The 13,185-nt window shown below is 37.3% G+C and overlaps 1 protein-coding gene across 2 annotated transcripts in view; it reads right to left on the reverse strand.

Moving 5' to 3' along the window:
• The window catches only part of LOC149576299 (nudix hydrolase 20, chloroplastic-like), a 167,925-nt gene that overhangs the window by 118,018 nt on the left and 36,722 nt on the right, over positions 1-13,185 (reverse strand). The gene's annotated exons all lie outside the window — the stretch shown is intronic.

The raw sequence follows: 13,185 nt of genomic DNA on the forward strand, positions 1-13,185 counted from the left end.
TGGGAGTTTTATCGGCTAATATGGAAATCATATCTCCATTCTACAAATTGGGAGAATTTTTTACTTTGTGGAAGGCATGATGTACTTTATGTTGTTGAGGGATCCAAAGATATGGATTTGAATGAGGCTTTATTATTTTCACTTTAATATAATAAAAAGGAGCTATGACAACACTTGACAAATATACATATGTGTGTGCCTGTGTATCCCTGTGCCCATACCAATGGAAAAAATTCATACCCATAGTAACAACTTAGCCAAAATAGAAAATTACAGTCAAGTCCAAACATCTACATTGAAAAGTCATTTTATAACTCCCATAATGCATAGTTAGAAATTGACATAATTAAACAGAAAATGCCATTAAATATTATTTATAATCATCTATTATTGCTAATTTCCCAAACTATACACCCCACCCTCCCCTCTTTCAAGAGACTTTCCCCTTCAGTCTATTGGCATAAGATTAAATGGGCTTAAAGATCACTAAAGGATGAATCAATGTGAAGGGGTCTTCACATAGTCATCCACCAATGATGACTCTACTTCATAGATGTTTTTGGAACTTTTAAACGCCCTACTAAACATCTCCTATGCTCATCAACAAACAACACAAGGAAACTCCCCACAAAGAACATGAATCATCAACAACTCAAAGAAAGGTGGCAGTGTAATGTCTCATTTTTAGCAGGTTCCTACAGTTGGCCAAGTTAGTTCACCATCGCAACCCTCAAGAGCTGGTAATGGGTTTTGAGGGTCTCAATTGTGTGGTTATAGGCTTTCCAACAGCCTATGGTGTGTTTGGCTCCATTTGAGAGACTTACTATTTATAGTAAGTCAATCTGTCGGTTCCATTGAGCTCAATTGAGTTAGACGAGTTGGAGGATGCTCTCAATTTTTATTTCGAGCTTCCGGTTTGAGCTCCAAGAATCTTGGAAGGAGCGTCTATTTATAGTAAGTCAAACCCTCAGGTTCATTCATCATCAGGATCACTTTGGTGTTGTCAGATTTCGATTATGATGCTTCTGCAGTTGCTTTTGCAAGACGGGTGAATTATTATTATTATTCATCTAAATATGCTAAGGTTATTGTTTTTGTTGGTGTTGTTGGTCGGTCACCTTAGTATCATAGCTCATTGGAACCAGGACGAAAAAATTTTAATCGTGGGAACAAGAAACAATGGCCTTGCGTGTCAGAATATTAAATTATGGTGGAAAAGGTCATTTTTGGAGCCAAAAGCAATTAATAAATTAGATTATAATGGCACTTTATTATATTCTAATGTTGTGTGTGGGAAGCTTCTTAAGTGAAGTTCATTTGCGAAACTTTGTGCCATTTGGAGATTATAAATATGAGCCTATTTGATGAGTAAGGCATCCGATTATTTGTTTATCTCTTTGCTTTGTTGTCTTTGTGACAATTCTGAGTCTATGGTTTTGTGCCCTTACTGAAGTAAAAGGGTTTTGGTTCTGAGTTGTGCTTTGATTCCACAACTGAAGTATTGTGGAAATAATTCTGAGAATTATTTTATCTTCCTATAGCTAGAAGAAATCAATTGGGTTTGTAGTGACTGTAATTAAGAAGTGGATTGGAAATTGATCAATTACTTCATTGCATGGCTGATGGAAATTGTGACTGGCTCTGATCATTCCTACCTGTGATTTCATTTGGAAGATTACTATGCATATCTGTGGCTGTCGTCTACCTCCTTGCGGTAGCATTTGATATTATTTGGGATCTATGAGTTTTTCTTGGTGGTTGCGAACTGGTTTATGAGCTGAGCCCTGCGGTTCATCTCTGAGGGCTGCAAGTTGATATCTGGGTCTGCAATTATATATTTCAGACCTGCACTAATGTCCATTGGGCCTGCAAATATTTCCTAAGTGCTATGGTTTGAAGTCTGGTGCCTGCAAGTTGTTCTTACAGGGGTGGCATTGACTTTTGGACTGCATGAGCCTACATTCAAGCATACAGACCAGCATTTTGGGGGTTAAGACAGTCATATTGGTAGTGGACGCTGCATTGGCATGAGAGTTTACAGTTTGCTTCAAATCAGGTTCTTCGTAACCATATTTTGAATGTTTGTAAGTTATAGTTGCCATCGGTTATGTTAGCAATCAGAATTTGCATTGAATAAACTAGATGTCTGATTGTAATTACATTGATGCGTTGAATGAACTGTTATAAAGTGAAGATTAGTGAATTCAATTCCTGAAAATCTATTTGGCATTGTCATTTATAATTTGTATTAATATTCCTTGCAAAAAATTGAAATGGAGAAACAAATACATCCTGATCAACATTATTAACAGAAATAACAAAGTTGTTAGACAAGTGTTTGACGAAATGCCAAACCTTAGAGTTTGGAAGAAAATTGTTGTTTGATTTAGCCATAACCAGGCCAAGGTTATTACATGCAGGTGCAACAGAAAAGAATGAGAGGCAACCAAATCCTAATATTTTGACTGCCTGGTGCTACCAAAGACAAAAAAGACAGAGGCACAACTTCTTTAGGAAGGCAAATAGTCACGAAATGGAATAACAGTGTCACAAGGCCACTACAGCACCCTTTGACGTCAGTTACATTGCTGAAAGCAATGATAATCAAGTGAACTAACCCAGCGACCCTATAACTTATCATAAAAGGTCTGTAGCATATTAGCATGTTGCTGGTAGCAACACCCAACACACCTGTGGCAACTTCCTAAAGCCCGTAACACCTCATAGACAGCCTACAAAAACCCATTTCTCACCTATAACAGTCTATTGCATGGCTGCAGTAACCTTGCAAGTATGCAAGACAAAAACCTTCAAGCTAAAACGAAAGAAGCTGATTACTATTTAGAACATAATCTACTGTTGTTTTTGGTCAAACAGGATGAATTGCGGACCTGGATGCTATTACAACAGCAAATTAAGCCATTTGATCGTACAATTGGTTCACCTCCTCTACGGCACTGAATGCAAACATTAACCATTAACACAGTACGAATTTTCTTCTCAAATCCACTTTTGTCTCCTTCAAGTTAATTGCAAATTGTGAAGAAAATTAACAAGATCGTGAGGTACAGTTATCTGAATTCTGACCCATCCATACTTATAATAAGATTCTTCTTATTGGATCCTAAGGCCACTTTAGGGCCCACTGAACTGCAATCTGGCTTCCCTAAGTTCAAATGTGGCTCTTCTATCACATGACCTTTTGAGATCATCTGTATCATTTCAAAAGGCCCATAAACTTTCTTAGAGCATTTCTTGCTGGCTTGCTTTTTATGAAACAAAATCTTCTATAGGGAAAAGTCAAAGGGAGGCAAAACAAATCTATAGTGAATCCTGTATGTAGAAGAGCACCAATTTTGCCTTAGCTTGAAGTTGGTTACTCATAGATTAACATATAGCAAACCTGGTGATCTAGAAGATTTTGTTGTGCTAACAAAGTCTTTTAATTCCCTAAACATAAAAGTTAATAATATTGTGACACACTTTCCCACGTCAATCTGAAATAGCTGGACATTAAAGCTCTTCCTTGGAAAACAATTGAACATGTTTCATATCTATAGCTATAGTTTATTCCATCACCCATGTGAAAAGCAATGGCTGACTTAAAATGGGGGTAAGTAAATGCTTCAATAAATCCATAGAATAATCAGTCAAACCCTAAATCTTCAATCTTGTTTGATAATAATGTAAGTTTGTGTGTTACTGCATTGACATAAAATTACAGCAGATAAAGTTGGAGGTAATCTTTTGGTAAAACTTTATGAAAATAAAAAGCCTTATAAGAGAGGCATGTATGATGACATACTTCAAAATCCTTACAACGAGCTAGACGTCAATGACAACATCCGTCAAACTCCTGACAGCCATATTCTTAATATCATTCTAAGTCCTTACAAAGCCAAGAAGATTCCCATTAATTGCAAAAAAATTCAAAAAGGAAAAGCAGATAGCGATTTCCATCATAAATGATAATGGCCTCCATAATTTTTTTTAAATTATTTCAATGTCAGATTATAAATATGTTTATTTAAACCAGATTTCAAACATCATAGCAGAACTCAATTTCCTCAGATTCAATACCCGCACTTAAATATTTGTGAATTCAAATTGATCTCCAAATAAGTGTCAACAAAAACAACACACAAACCTAACAATGAAAAATAGGCACCCAATCTACTACAGATCCCCACAGAAGACCTCAACTCGCATCAATGAAGATAGCATTTGTATAAATAAGGGGAAAAATCCTTAACAGAAGATGGCATTTGTCATTTATTGATTAATCTCATGAGGATTTCCTTACTGAAATTTTAAAAAAGGTGACAAACAATTCCAACCATTTGGTTTTGATCCTAATTGTTTCAAGCCTGGTGGATAACTACTAGCATGTGTCTTTTACAACACCTGAGTAACCTCATCTTGGAGATTATTTTGTATAAGCACCGGTCTCAGGAGGCCAGTTGGCCCTTGTGACTAGGAAATTATATTTAATCAAGAAGAATCAACCCACACCTGCAAACAATAATATTACAAAAATTTCACCTAGGAGCACTTGGGAAGAGAAGTTATCTTAAATGAGTGCCATATAATGCAGAGAACCCAAGTTGTAACACCCAAGGACCCAAAAAGGGCCTTCGAACATTTCTAAGTTGTAATAAGGTCCCATGTGACCTTTCATTGTAATAAGGCTCAATAAGCCAACTTGTTATGTATAGGGCATACTACAGCATTTAGGTCATGGTGCTGAAAGTTGGTCAACGGTCACTCCAGGATGGTAAGAATGTGTTTTGATGTCTTTCATGTCTTCATGGGGCATTCTGGACCATCTGTAATCAGTTTGGATAGGTTTTGAGAAAAGTTGCATTTCTTGTCAAAAAGTTGTCAAAGTTGTTCATGACAACTTTGACAACAAATTAGCAACTTTATATCCAATGGCTAACCAATTTGAAATTTGGTTGGAAATGGTTGGGTTGATCGTTGTTCAAGTCTAGAAGACCAAATTGGTCAAAAGGATGTGAGCACAAGGTGATTTTGGTGAATGAAAGCAAGTTGGTGATTGTTTTGAACCATTGTACATTCAATTTCATTACTCTGATCATTGGTGTGAATTCCAGTGGATTTGCTTTTGTGATATTGTGGCATGAATTAGTGGATGAATTATTTTGCTATCCTTTGAAAGAAGTTTGAGGCCATTCGGTGCATAGGTCAAAGAGATCCATTCAAATTACTAAAAGCTGGTTGTTATACACACCAAAACCTAGGTACTTGATTCAAAACGTATTTTGCCTGGCATTTCACCATTGGTTCTGGCCAAATCTTTGGGATATGTTAGGCCTAGAGGTGTACCATAGAATATAAAAGATCCCACAAGGCAATGAATTTTGGGAGAAAACCCTAGGCTTGGCATCTCCATGTGACAAGCCTGAATTTGCTGCAAACAGGGTTGCAGGTTGCAAGGAGTGATTGGTGAGTGCCCAAATTGTTAATGCATAGGATCTCTGATAGAAATAAACTATAACTTCAGACTGTGATAAATCAGATTACTTGATCTCAGATTGTGTATTGCAGATCTTCAACTTCAGAATAGTATTCTATGCTTGGAGAATCTTCTACTTGAATAAAGGATTGATGATATGGTCTTCAATAATCTGCAAGAGATAGAGATCGCTGGGACTGCATATATGACTTGTGATTGATGTATGTTTTGTCCCCACCAATGCAATGATAATATATATACAATGAAGGGTCATGTCCCCGCAGGGGCATGACTCTGCGTTGCCATGACCCTACGTGGGCATAACTACTTGGTTATCTCCTTAACAATAATACAAATGTATATTAATGATCGGCGGCAGTAACATGTCCAATAACAGATTATAACCAATGAATGAAACTCGATATGAATCGGTGACATTAATTTATATAATAACAAATGGAGCCCAATATGAACCATGGCAGTAATATTGATCACACACACACACACATGCATATAAGCAAATATGTGTATACATATAGGTATATATATCTGTTATTCTTACCTGTAATATAATTCATAAAACCAGACTCAAATGTTCAGTATTACTTTGACTGATGCTATACTTCAACACTCCCTCTTAGGAAAGGAGAAGTAATAGACTCTTTAATAGATATCGGAATACAGAATATCTGTATATGACACATTACTTGACTTTTAACACTCTGAAATAGTGACTAGTCAAATAATTAAAATCACCATGCTATGAACACTATCATAACATATATTATGATCTCTAATTGTCCGAAACAATATCTAGAGTAATCATAATGCATTTGTTATCAATGTCTTTTGGCTTATCTAGAACAAAAACTATCATGATAACAAGCTTATCATTTGCAAGATCGTCACCTTACAAAAGATTACCTTTTGAATATATATGTCCATGAAAGATCGTTGCCTTTCATTACATATCTGATGCAACTAAACAACCATAGAAGCATAAACGCATATAAATTGAAAATTTAAATTCAATATTCAATATTATAGTTTAATCATACCAAGTTTTCTTCTGAAGTATTCCAACTTCACTTTAGCAAGAGGCTTGGTAAAGACATCTATTGTTTGCTCATTAGTACTGATGTACTCCAATTTGATAACACCCCGATCCACCATATCTCTAATGTAGTGATAAGAAATTTTAATATACTTAGACCGATTGTGAAAAACTAGATGAGCTGAAAGCTTAATACAACTCTGATTGTTGCAATGAATCACAGTGGGCTTCAAAGGCCTTTTCAACAAATCAACTAGTAACTTTCGTAACCATACAACTTCTCTGGCTCCCAAGGAAGAGGCTATATATTTTACTTCAGTAGAGCTTAATGCAACTAAGGTGCAACATTTGAAGGTTCTGTTTTGATAAGTCCAATTAATAGTGCTACATAACAAGACTGATTTCTTGTCCTCTTGCTTTCTCTAATTACTTCATCAAGTTCAACATGATTCTCTTCTATCATTTTCCTAGTCCAAAGTGGCCTCTTTTAATTGTTAGCATTTTCAATATTCTCAAGATTTGAAATAGTAGGTGAAGGAGGTTCAGTATCATTCTCCCTCTCATTTTCTACTAGGTGATCTTTATCTATTTTAGTGACAGGGTCTATATATGATTCATCACTATTCTTAGAAAGATTGAAGGCAATATCTTCTTCAAATTTAACATCTCTACTGATCTCAATTGTTCTTTAACCCGGAACATAAATCTTGTAGCCTTTGGTTGTTTCTGTAGTGACCCGATCCCGTATACGATTCACAATCAATCTTTTCTCTTGACAATTTGACAATCAAATGGAATACATACAGTGATCTGGAGGCTAGTACAGCTGAGTTGAGATGGCGTATGGATGTCACTTTGCCAACGTACAGACAATGGGGAAGTCATACGGTACAGGCCGTACGATATGGTGGGGAGCAAAAGATGTGTCGTACAGTAACACCAAAAGGGTTGTACGGTATACTTGTGTTGGTCGTACAGTACGCTATGGAGGTCGTACGAAAGGTTATGCAAGATGTACGGTAGGCTATGGGTGTCGTACGGAAGGATATGGAGGCAGTACAATGAACAATGAATGCAGTACAGTGAGCAAGGGAGCCAATATGGGGGACTAGGAGGCCGTACAGTGGTAGAGTTGCAGTATAGAGTTACAATGAAGGTTGCCAGTCGTGGATGAAGTGTGGATGGAAGATCGTTATGCACCCTAAACAATTAAGCCCGAATGTTATCATACGAAAACCAAACAAGAAGAAGATTTGAACATGAAGATCTTTTCAATAATTATATGCTGAAAGATGGTGCTCCAATTTGCCAGATCCGAGTGAAGTATTACAAACGATAGAATAGGATGAGGGTTGAATCCCACCAAAACTGGACAAACCAAATAGGGAAGATCTTTCACTTCCGAAATGGCGAATAACAGAGAATCCCAATGGGAATTCATAGTACAAAGAAATAATCCAAATTGCATACCTAATGACTACCTACAAGCCGTGCTTAAATACCCGTTAAGGAAAAGTTTTCGAGGGTGTACAAAGATAGTCAACAGTGACACAAACTACGGAAAAAAAAAAAAAAATGGGTCCGAGATTTATTAAATCAATCGGCCCATTAACAATAGTTTGATTAATAATTTATTTTATAACGGGAACATTACAGTCCTCCCGTCCCAAATTTTGCTTGTCCTCAAGCAAATCCAGTGTTGGGTGTTGAAGAATGTGCTCGCCCTCCCATGTGGCGTCGTCCAATGGAAAATGTTTCCAATGCACCAAATATTCCTTCACCGTGCAGTTCTGCAGGGTCTTCTCACGTACTTCGATGATCTCAGTTGGTTCCAATATGAGTTTTCCTTCTTCATTGAGGGGCGGAAGGTTTGTGGCTACTGTGACGTTCTACCCCACGGCCTTCTTCAGGCATGAAACATGAAAGACGTTATGAATACGGCTCCCCTCCAAAAATTCTAGCTTGTAAGCGACTTCACCAATGCAACGAACTACATGATAGGGCCCATAAAGTCGTGGCTTGAATTTTTCTTTTCCCTTTTCCTTAAATGAGAATTGTCGATATGGCTAGAGCCTGAGATAGACCAAGTCTCCTACTTCGAAACTCCTCTCCATTCGATGTCTGCCAACATACATCTTTTGTTGATTCTATGCCCGTTGTAAGTTATTCAGGTATCGTAGGATGTCCTATCCCTCCTGAAGCTAGTCCCTTGCCCTTGGTGTACGACTGTCTCCTAGCACTGTGTCGATGAAGGAGAGGGGTTCGTACCCGTACAGAGCCTTGAATGGTGTCATCTCGATGGACATGTGATACGTGGTGTTGTAACAATATTCTCCTAGGTGTATCCACTTGACCCATGCCCGTTGTTGTGCCGAAACATAGTTTCGAAGGTAACCTTTGAGCCATTTGTTCACAATCTCCGTTTGTCCGTCTGTTTGAGGGTGGTAACTAGTACTTGGTGACAATTTTGTCTTGCCAATTGAAACAGTTCGGTCCAAAAGATATTGATGGATTGCCCATCCTGATCACTGACAATGTTTCAAGGTAATCCATGTAGACGAAAGACTTCTCTAAAAAATAAAACGGCAACTTGTGCGGCCTGAAAATCTGAGGGATAGCGAAGAAATGTGTGTACTTTGTCCATCTGTCAACCACTACGAAAATATGATCCTTTTCGTTCACCTTAAGAAGTCCCACTATGAAATCCATCGAAATACTTTCCCACTTATGTTCAAGAATTGGCAGAGGTTGCGATAACCTGGCAGGTAGAATATCTCCAGATTTGTTCTGGTGGCAGATCACGCACTCTCTTACATACTGCAATATGCCTTCTTTAAGTCCTTTACATCTCCCAAAGACTTTTGTAAGTTTTGAGGAAGCTCGGATGTCTTGCCAAGGGTGAGTCATGTACCTCCTTCAAGATTTTCTACTTCAATTTGGATTCCGACACTAAAAATATCTGATTCTTATAGTAGATGATGTCATCCACCACTTTGTATCAATCATTCTGGGTGTTGCCATCCATTAGCTCACAGGCAAATGTGTTTTTGGAATATTCTACCAACAAATGCGCTTTCCAGTCAGCTAGAATCGAGTTTAGTGAGCAGATGGCGGGTGTCCTAGACAAGGCATCTGCAACCACATTGTTCTTTCCTTTCACATATTCAATATCAAAATCAAAAGCCTGAACCTTGCTTACCCATTTTTGTTGTCTCTCATTCAAGTCCCATTGCTCTAGAAAATATCTCAAACTATTATGATCCATACGAACAACAAACTTGGCACCCACTAGATATTGTTGAAACTTGGTTTGTGCATGTACAATGGCCAATATTTCTTTGTCATAGATGATATATAAGTGTTCCATTTGCGTAAGCTTCCTACTCTCATAAGCTATGGGGTGTCTATATTGCATCAGTACCGTGCCAATGCCTTCTCCGGATGCGTCGCACTCCAGAATGAACGGTCGAGTGAAATCAAGTAATATAAGTACGAGACAAGTGCTCATTGCCTCTTTCAACTTATCAAAAGTGAGTTGCGCCTTTTCATTCCACTAGAAAAACTCTTTCCTTGTCAGATCCATTAAGGGTGCACTCAGCTGAGAGAATTCTTTAACGAACCTTCAGTAATAACTGCACAGTCTGAAAAACCATCGCAAGTCCATGAGTGCTTGTGGGGGAGGCCAATCAAGGTAGCCTGAATCTTCTCCTAATGAACTTGAACTCCATATTTACTGACAACATGCCCCAGGTACAATATTTTTGTCATATCGAATTCACATTTGGATTGCTTGGTGAACAAAGACTGCTTCTTCATGATCCTTAGGACTTCATCCAGATGCTTCAGGTGCTCCTCCCATGTCCTGCTATAAATAAGATCATTAAAAAATACCAGCAAGTACTTATGCAACTGTTTGTTGAAGATGTGATTCAAGCATGATTGGAACGTAGCAAGTGCATTTGTTAATCTGAACAACATGACTAGGAACTCATAATATTCGTAGTGACAACGAAAGGCCATCTTCCTCCCTCATGCGGAAAAATAGACTGTGCCATGTAATTCATCCAGCAACTCATCTATCCTTGGAATGGGATATCAATTCTTTATTGTTTTTTTGTTCAACACACGGTAGTCCACACACATGCGCATCATCCCGTCCTTTTTGACCAAACCAACTAACAACGCGAAGGGGTTGGAACTGGGACGAATCCATCCTTTCTCTAGCAGTTCTTGAATTGTCTTTTCAATCTCAACTTTGAATTTCTTGGGATGGCAGTAAGGTGTGATTATGACCGGCTTGGCTCCTGCTTCCAACTCAATAGTGTGTTCAAACTCTCGATGAGGTGGTCTGCCAGGAGGAATGTCTATAAAAACTTTATCATGTTTACTTAAAATATTCTGGAGATCGTCATCCTTGGGGAGTTGTCTATTGCCCTTTTATAGGTTCTGCCAAAACAAAACAATGTGCAACACAAGCAACGTCATCACGCCAAAAAATTGCCTCCATCCGATGCGCAGAAACTTCCTTCAAACCCTCATTTGTCATTCCACAAAGAACAACCTTCTTTCCATCAACAACAAAAGTGAAATCCATCCACTTAAAGCTCTGAGTGTATTCATCCACTATATGCCCAAAATAACCTCCATGTCATCAAGGTCCACTATGAAAAAATCCTCGGTCATCGTGTGATTTTCCATTGTGATACTTAGCCGAGGAACAAGGTGTGTGCAGGGTAGAAGAGTCCCTCTCGCAACCTTGACCTACAATCCTGCGTGTGTCTCCGTAGGTAGACCTCTTCGTTTCACTAGAGATGATTTTATGAACTTTAGAGTGGCTCCACTATCGAGCATCACCATAAACCTTCGTCCTTGAAGGGCTCACCGTACACGAAAAATGTCCACCTTGGGCTACTGGCTAGAGCAATAGTTCCTTCACGTCGTACCTGTTGTGACCAGAAGCCTCACATTGCCCATGCCTAGGACCCCCCTGTTTTCAAACTTAGCCGCACACCGTGGATTCCCTGGTTTAGCGGAGCGCAAGTCAACCGTCCACAGGGAATGGTCAAATCCCTGACTACATTAAAATAATGCCTTCCACAATCTTAGAGCGGGATTTTATGATGGTGGGGAATGTTTTGAGAAGGACAAAATCCTTCATTCCGAAAAAACTCCGCTCCTACAAATTTCCGAGCACAAATTTGGGATAGCTATGGAATGTCTCCCGCGGATAAAGAATCCATGACTGTGCTAAAACTGCGACACGCACGTTTCATTGAATACTCTTTCCACATGATGGGGTTTTTTTTTTTTTAACATGCGCACGTTTCATTGAATACTCTTTCCACATGATGGGGCTTATTTATTTATTTATTTATTTATTTATTTATTTTTATTTTTTTAACATGGATAAAATCCATATGAGTTTGAAAAATCTTGCTCTTTGCTTTTTCTGATTTTTTTATTATTATTATTATTTTGGAGTGGAATCCTTGACGAACTCAAATCCAAAGGCCAAGAAAAGTGTCACAGAAATCATTAAAATTTGGAAAACGTGAAATAATTCTAAAATTCAAATAAATAATAAAAAATCACCCAAGTTTCCAAAAATTCGAAAATTGGAAAATGTGAAAAATCGTTAAACATGAAAAGTGTAAAAATCCAAGATGCCAAAAAAAAAATTCTAAAGAGAAGGAAAAAGAAGTTTGGAATCCAAAATTCTTGAGGATGGAAATCCGGAATCCCGCGAAAAATCCCAAAAGTATAAAAATCATGAAAAGTTGAAATATTGGAAAATTTGAGAAAAAAATTCCAAATTTGAAAAGAAAATCGATCCAAAAAGCAAAAGAATGGAAATTTCTTCATGAATGGAAAAGAAATTCAATGAAAAAGCAGAAAAAACGATTTTCTTATAAGGAGATTTTTTTTGGATTTACATGGAGAATTAAATATTAATTTATTCATATTTAATTTGGTTGTTTAAGCAATAATCCAAGAAAAATAAATATTGGAGAAAAGTTGCAAAGAAGTTTGATTTTTTCATTAAAACATGGAAATTAATTAAATATTGATTTTAATTGATATTTAATTAATTTAAAAAAATTAAAAATTAAAAAATCAAAATGGGATAAAGGAATACTTAGTTTCATCTTCAAGCTAAAAGCATCAATAATGGCAACTTTTTGAAACAAATAGTAAAAAGCGACAAGTGGCACAAAAGGTGGAAACCTTGATGGCTAAGTAAAGCAACTTCCTAATTTTAGCCTACAGCTTTAAAGACATCTTTTTTGAGGGATGATTTATATATGAAACCCTCTCATTCATTCCTTCTCACACAGGAATTTGAAGAGCAAATTGAGAATATGAGTGAAATTCAAAAAGTTCAAAAAGAAGATTTTGGAGAAAATTTCGAAATTGTTGAGGAGTTTTCTAGAAATTCGCGACTGAGGATTTTGAATCCTATCAGAAAGAATTTTTTATGCAGTGAGTTGTGGAAAATTGCATATTTCTCGCCGAAACATTGAAAAGCGAATCTCGAAAGGAGTATGGAAATTCTGGCAAAAATCCAAAATCTTTGTCTTATGGACAAGTTGTATCTGTTTTTATACTTTCTTTGCATAGTTTTATGTGTGGACATTTTCTATTTTGCAGGAAAGGA

The sequence above is a fragment of the Cupressus sempervirens genome, chromosome 1 (assembly GCF_028749045.1).
Source record: "Cupressus sempervirens isolate cs-2001-9-10 chromosome 1, ASM2874904v1, whole genome shotgun sequence".
Classification (NCBI taxonomy): domain Eukaryota; kingdom Viridiplantae; phylum Streptophyta; class Pinopsida; order Cupressales; family Cupressaceae; genus Cupressus; species Cupressus sempervirens.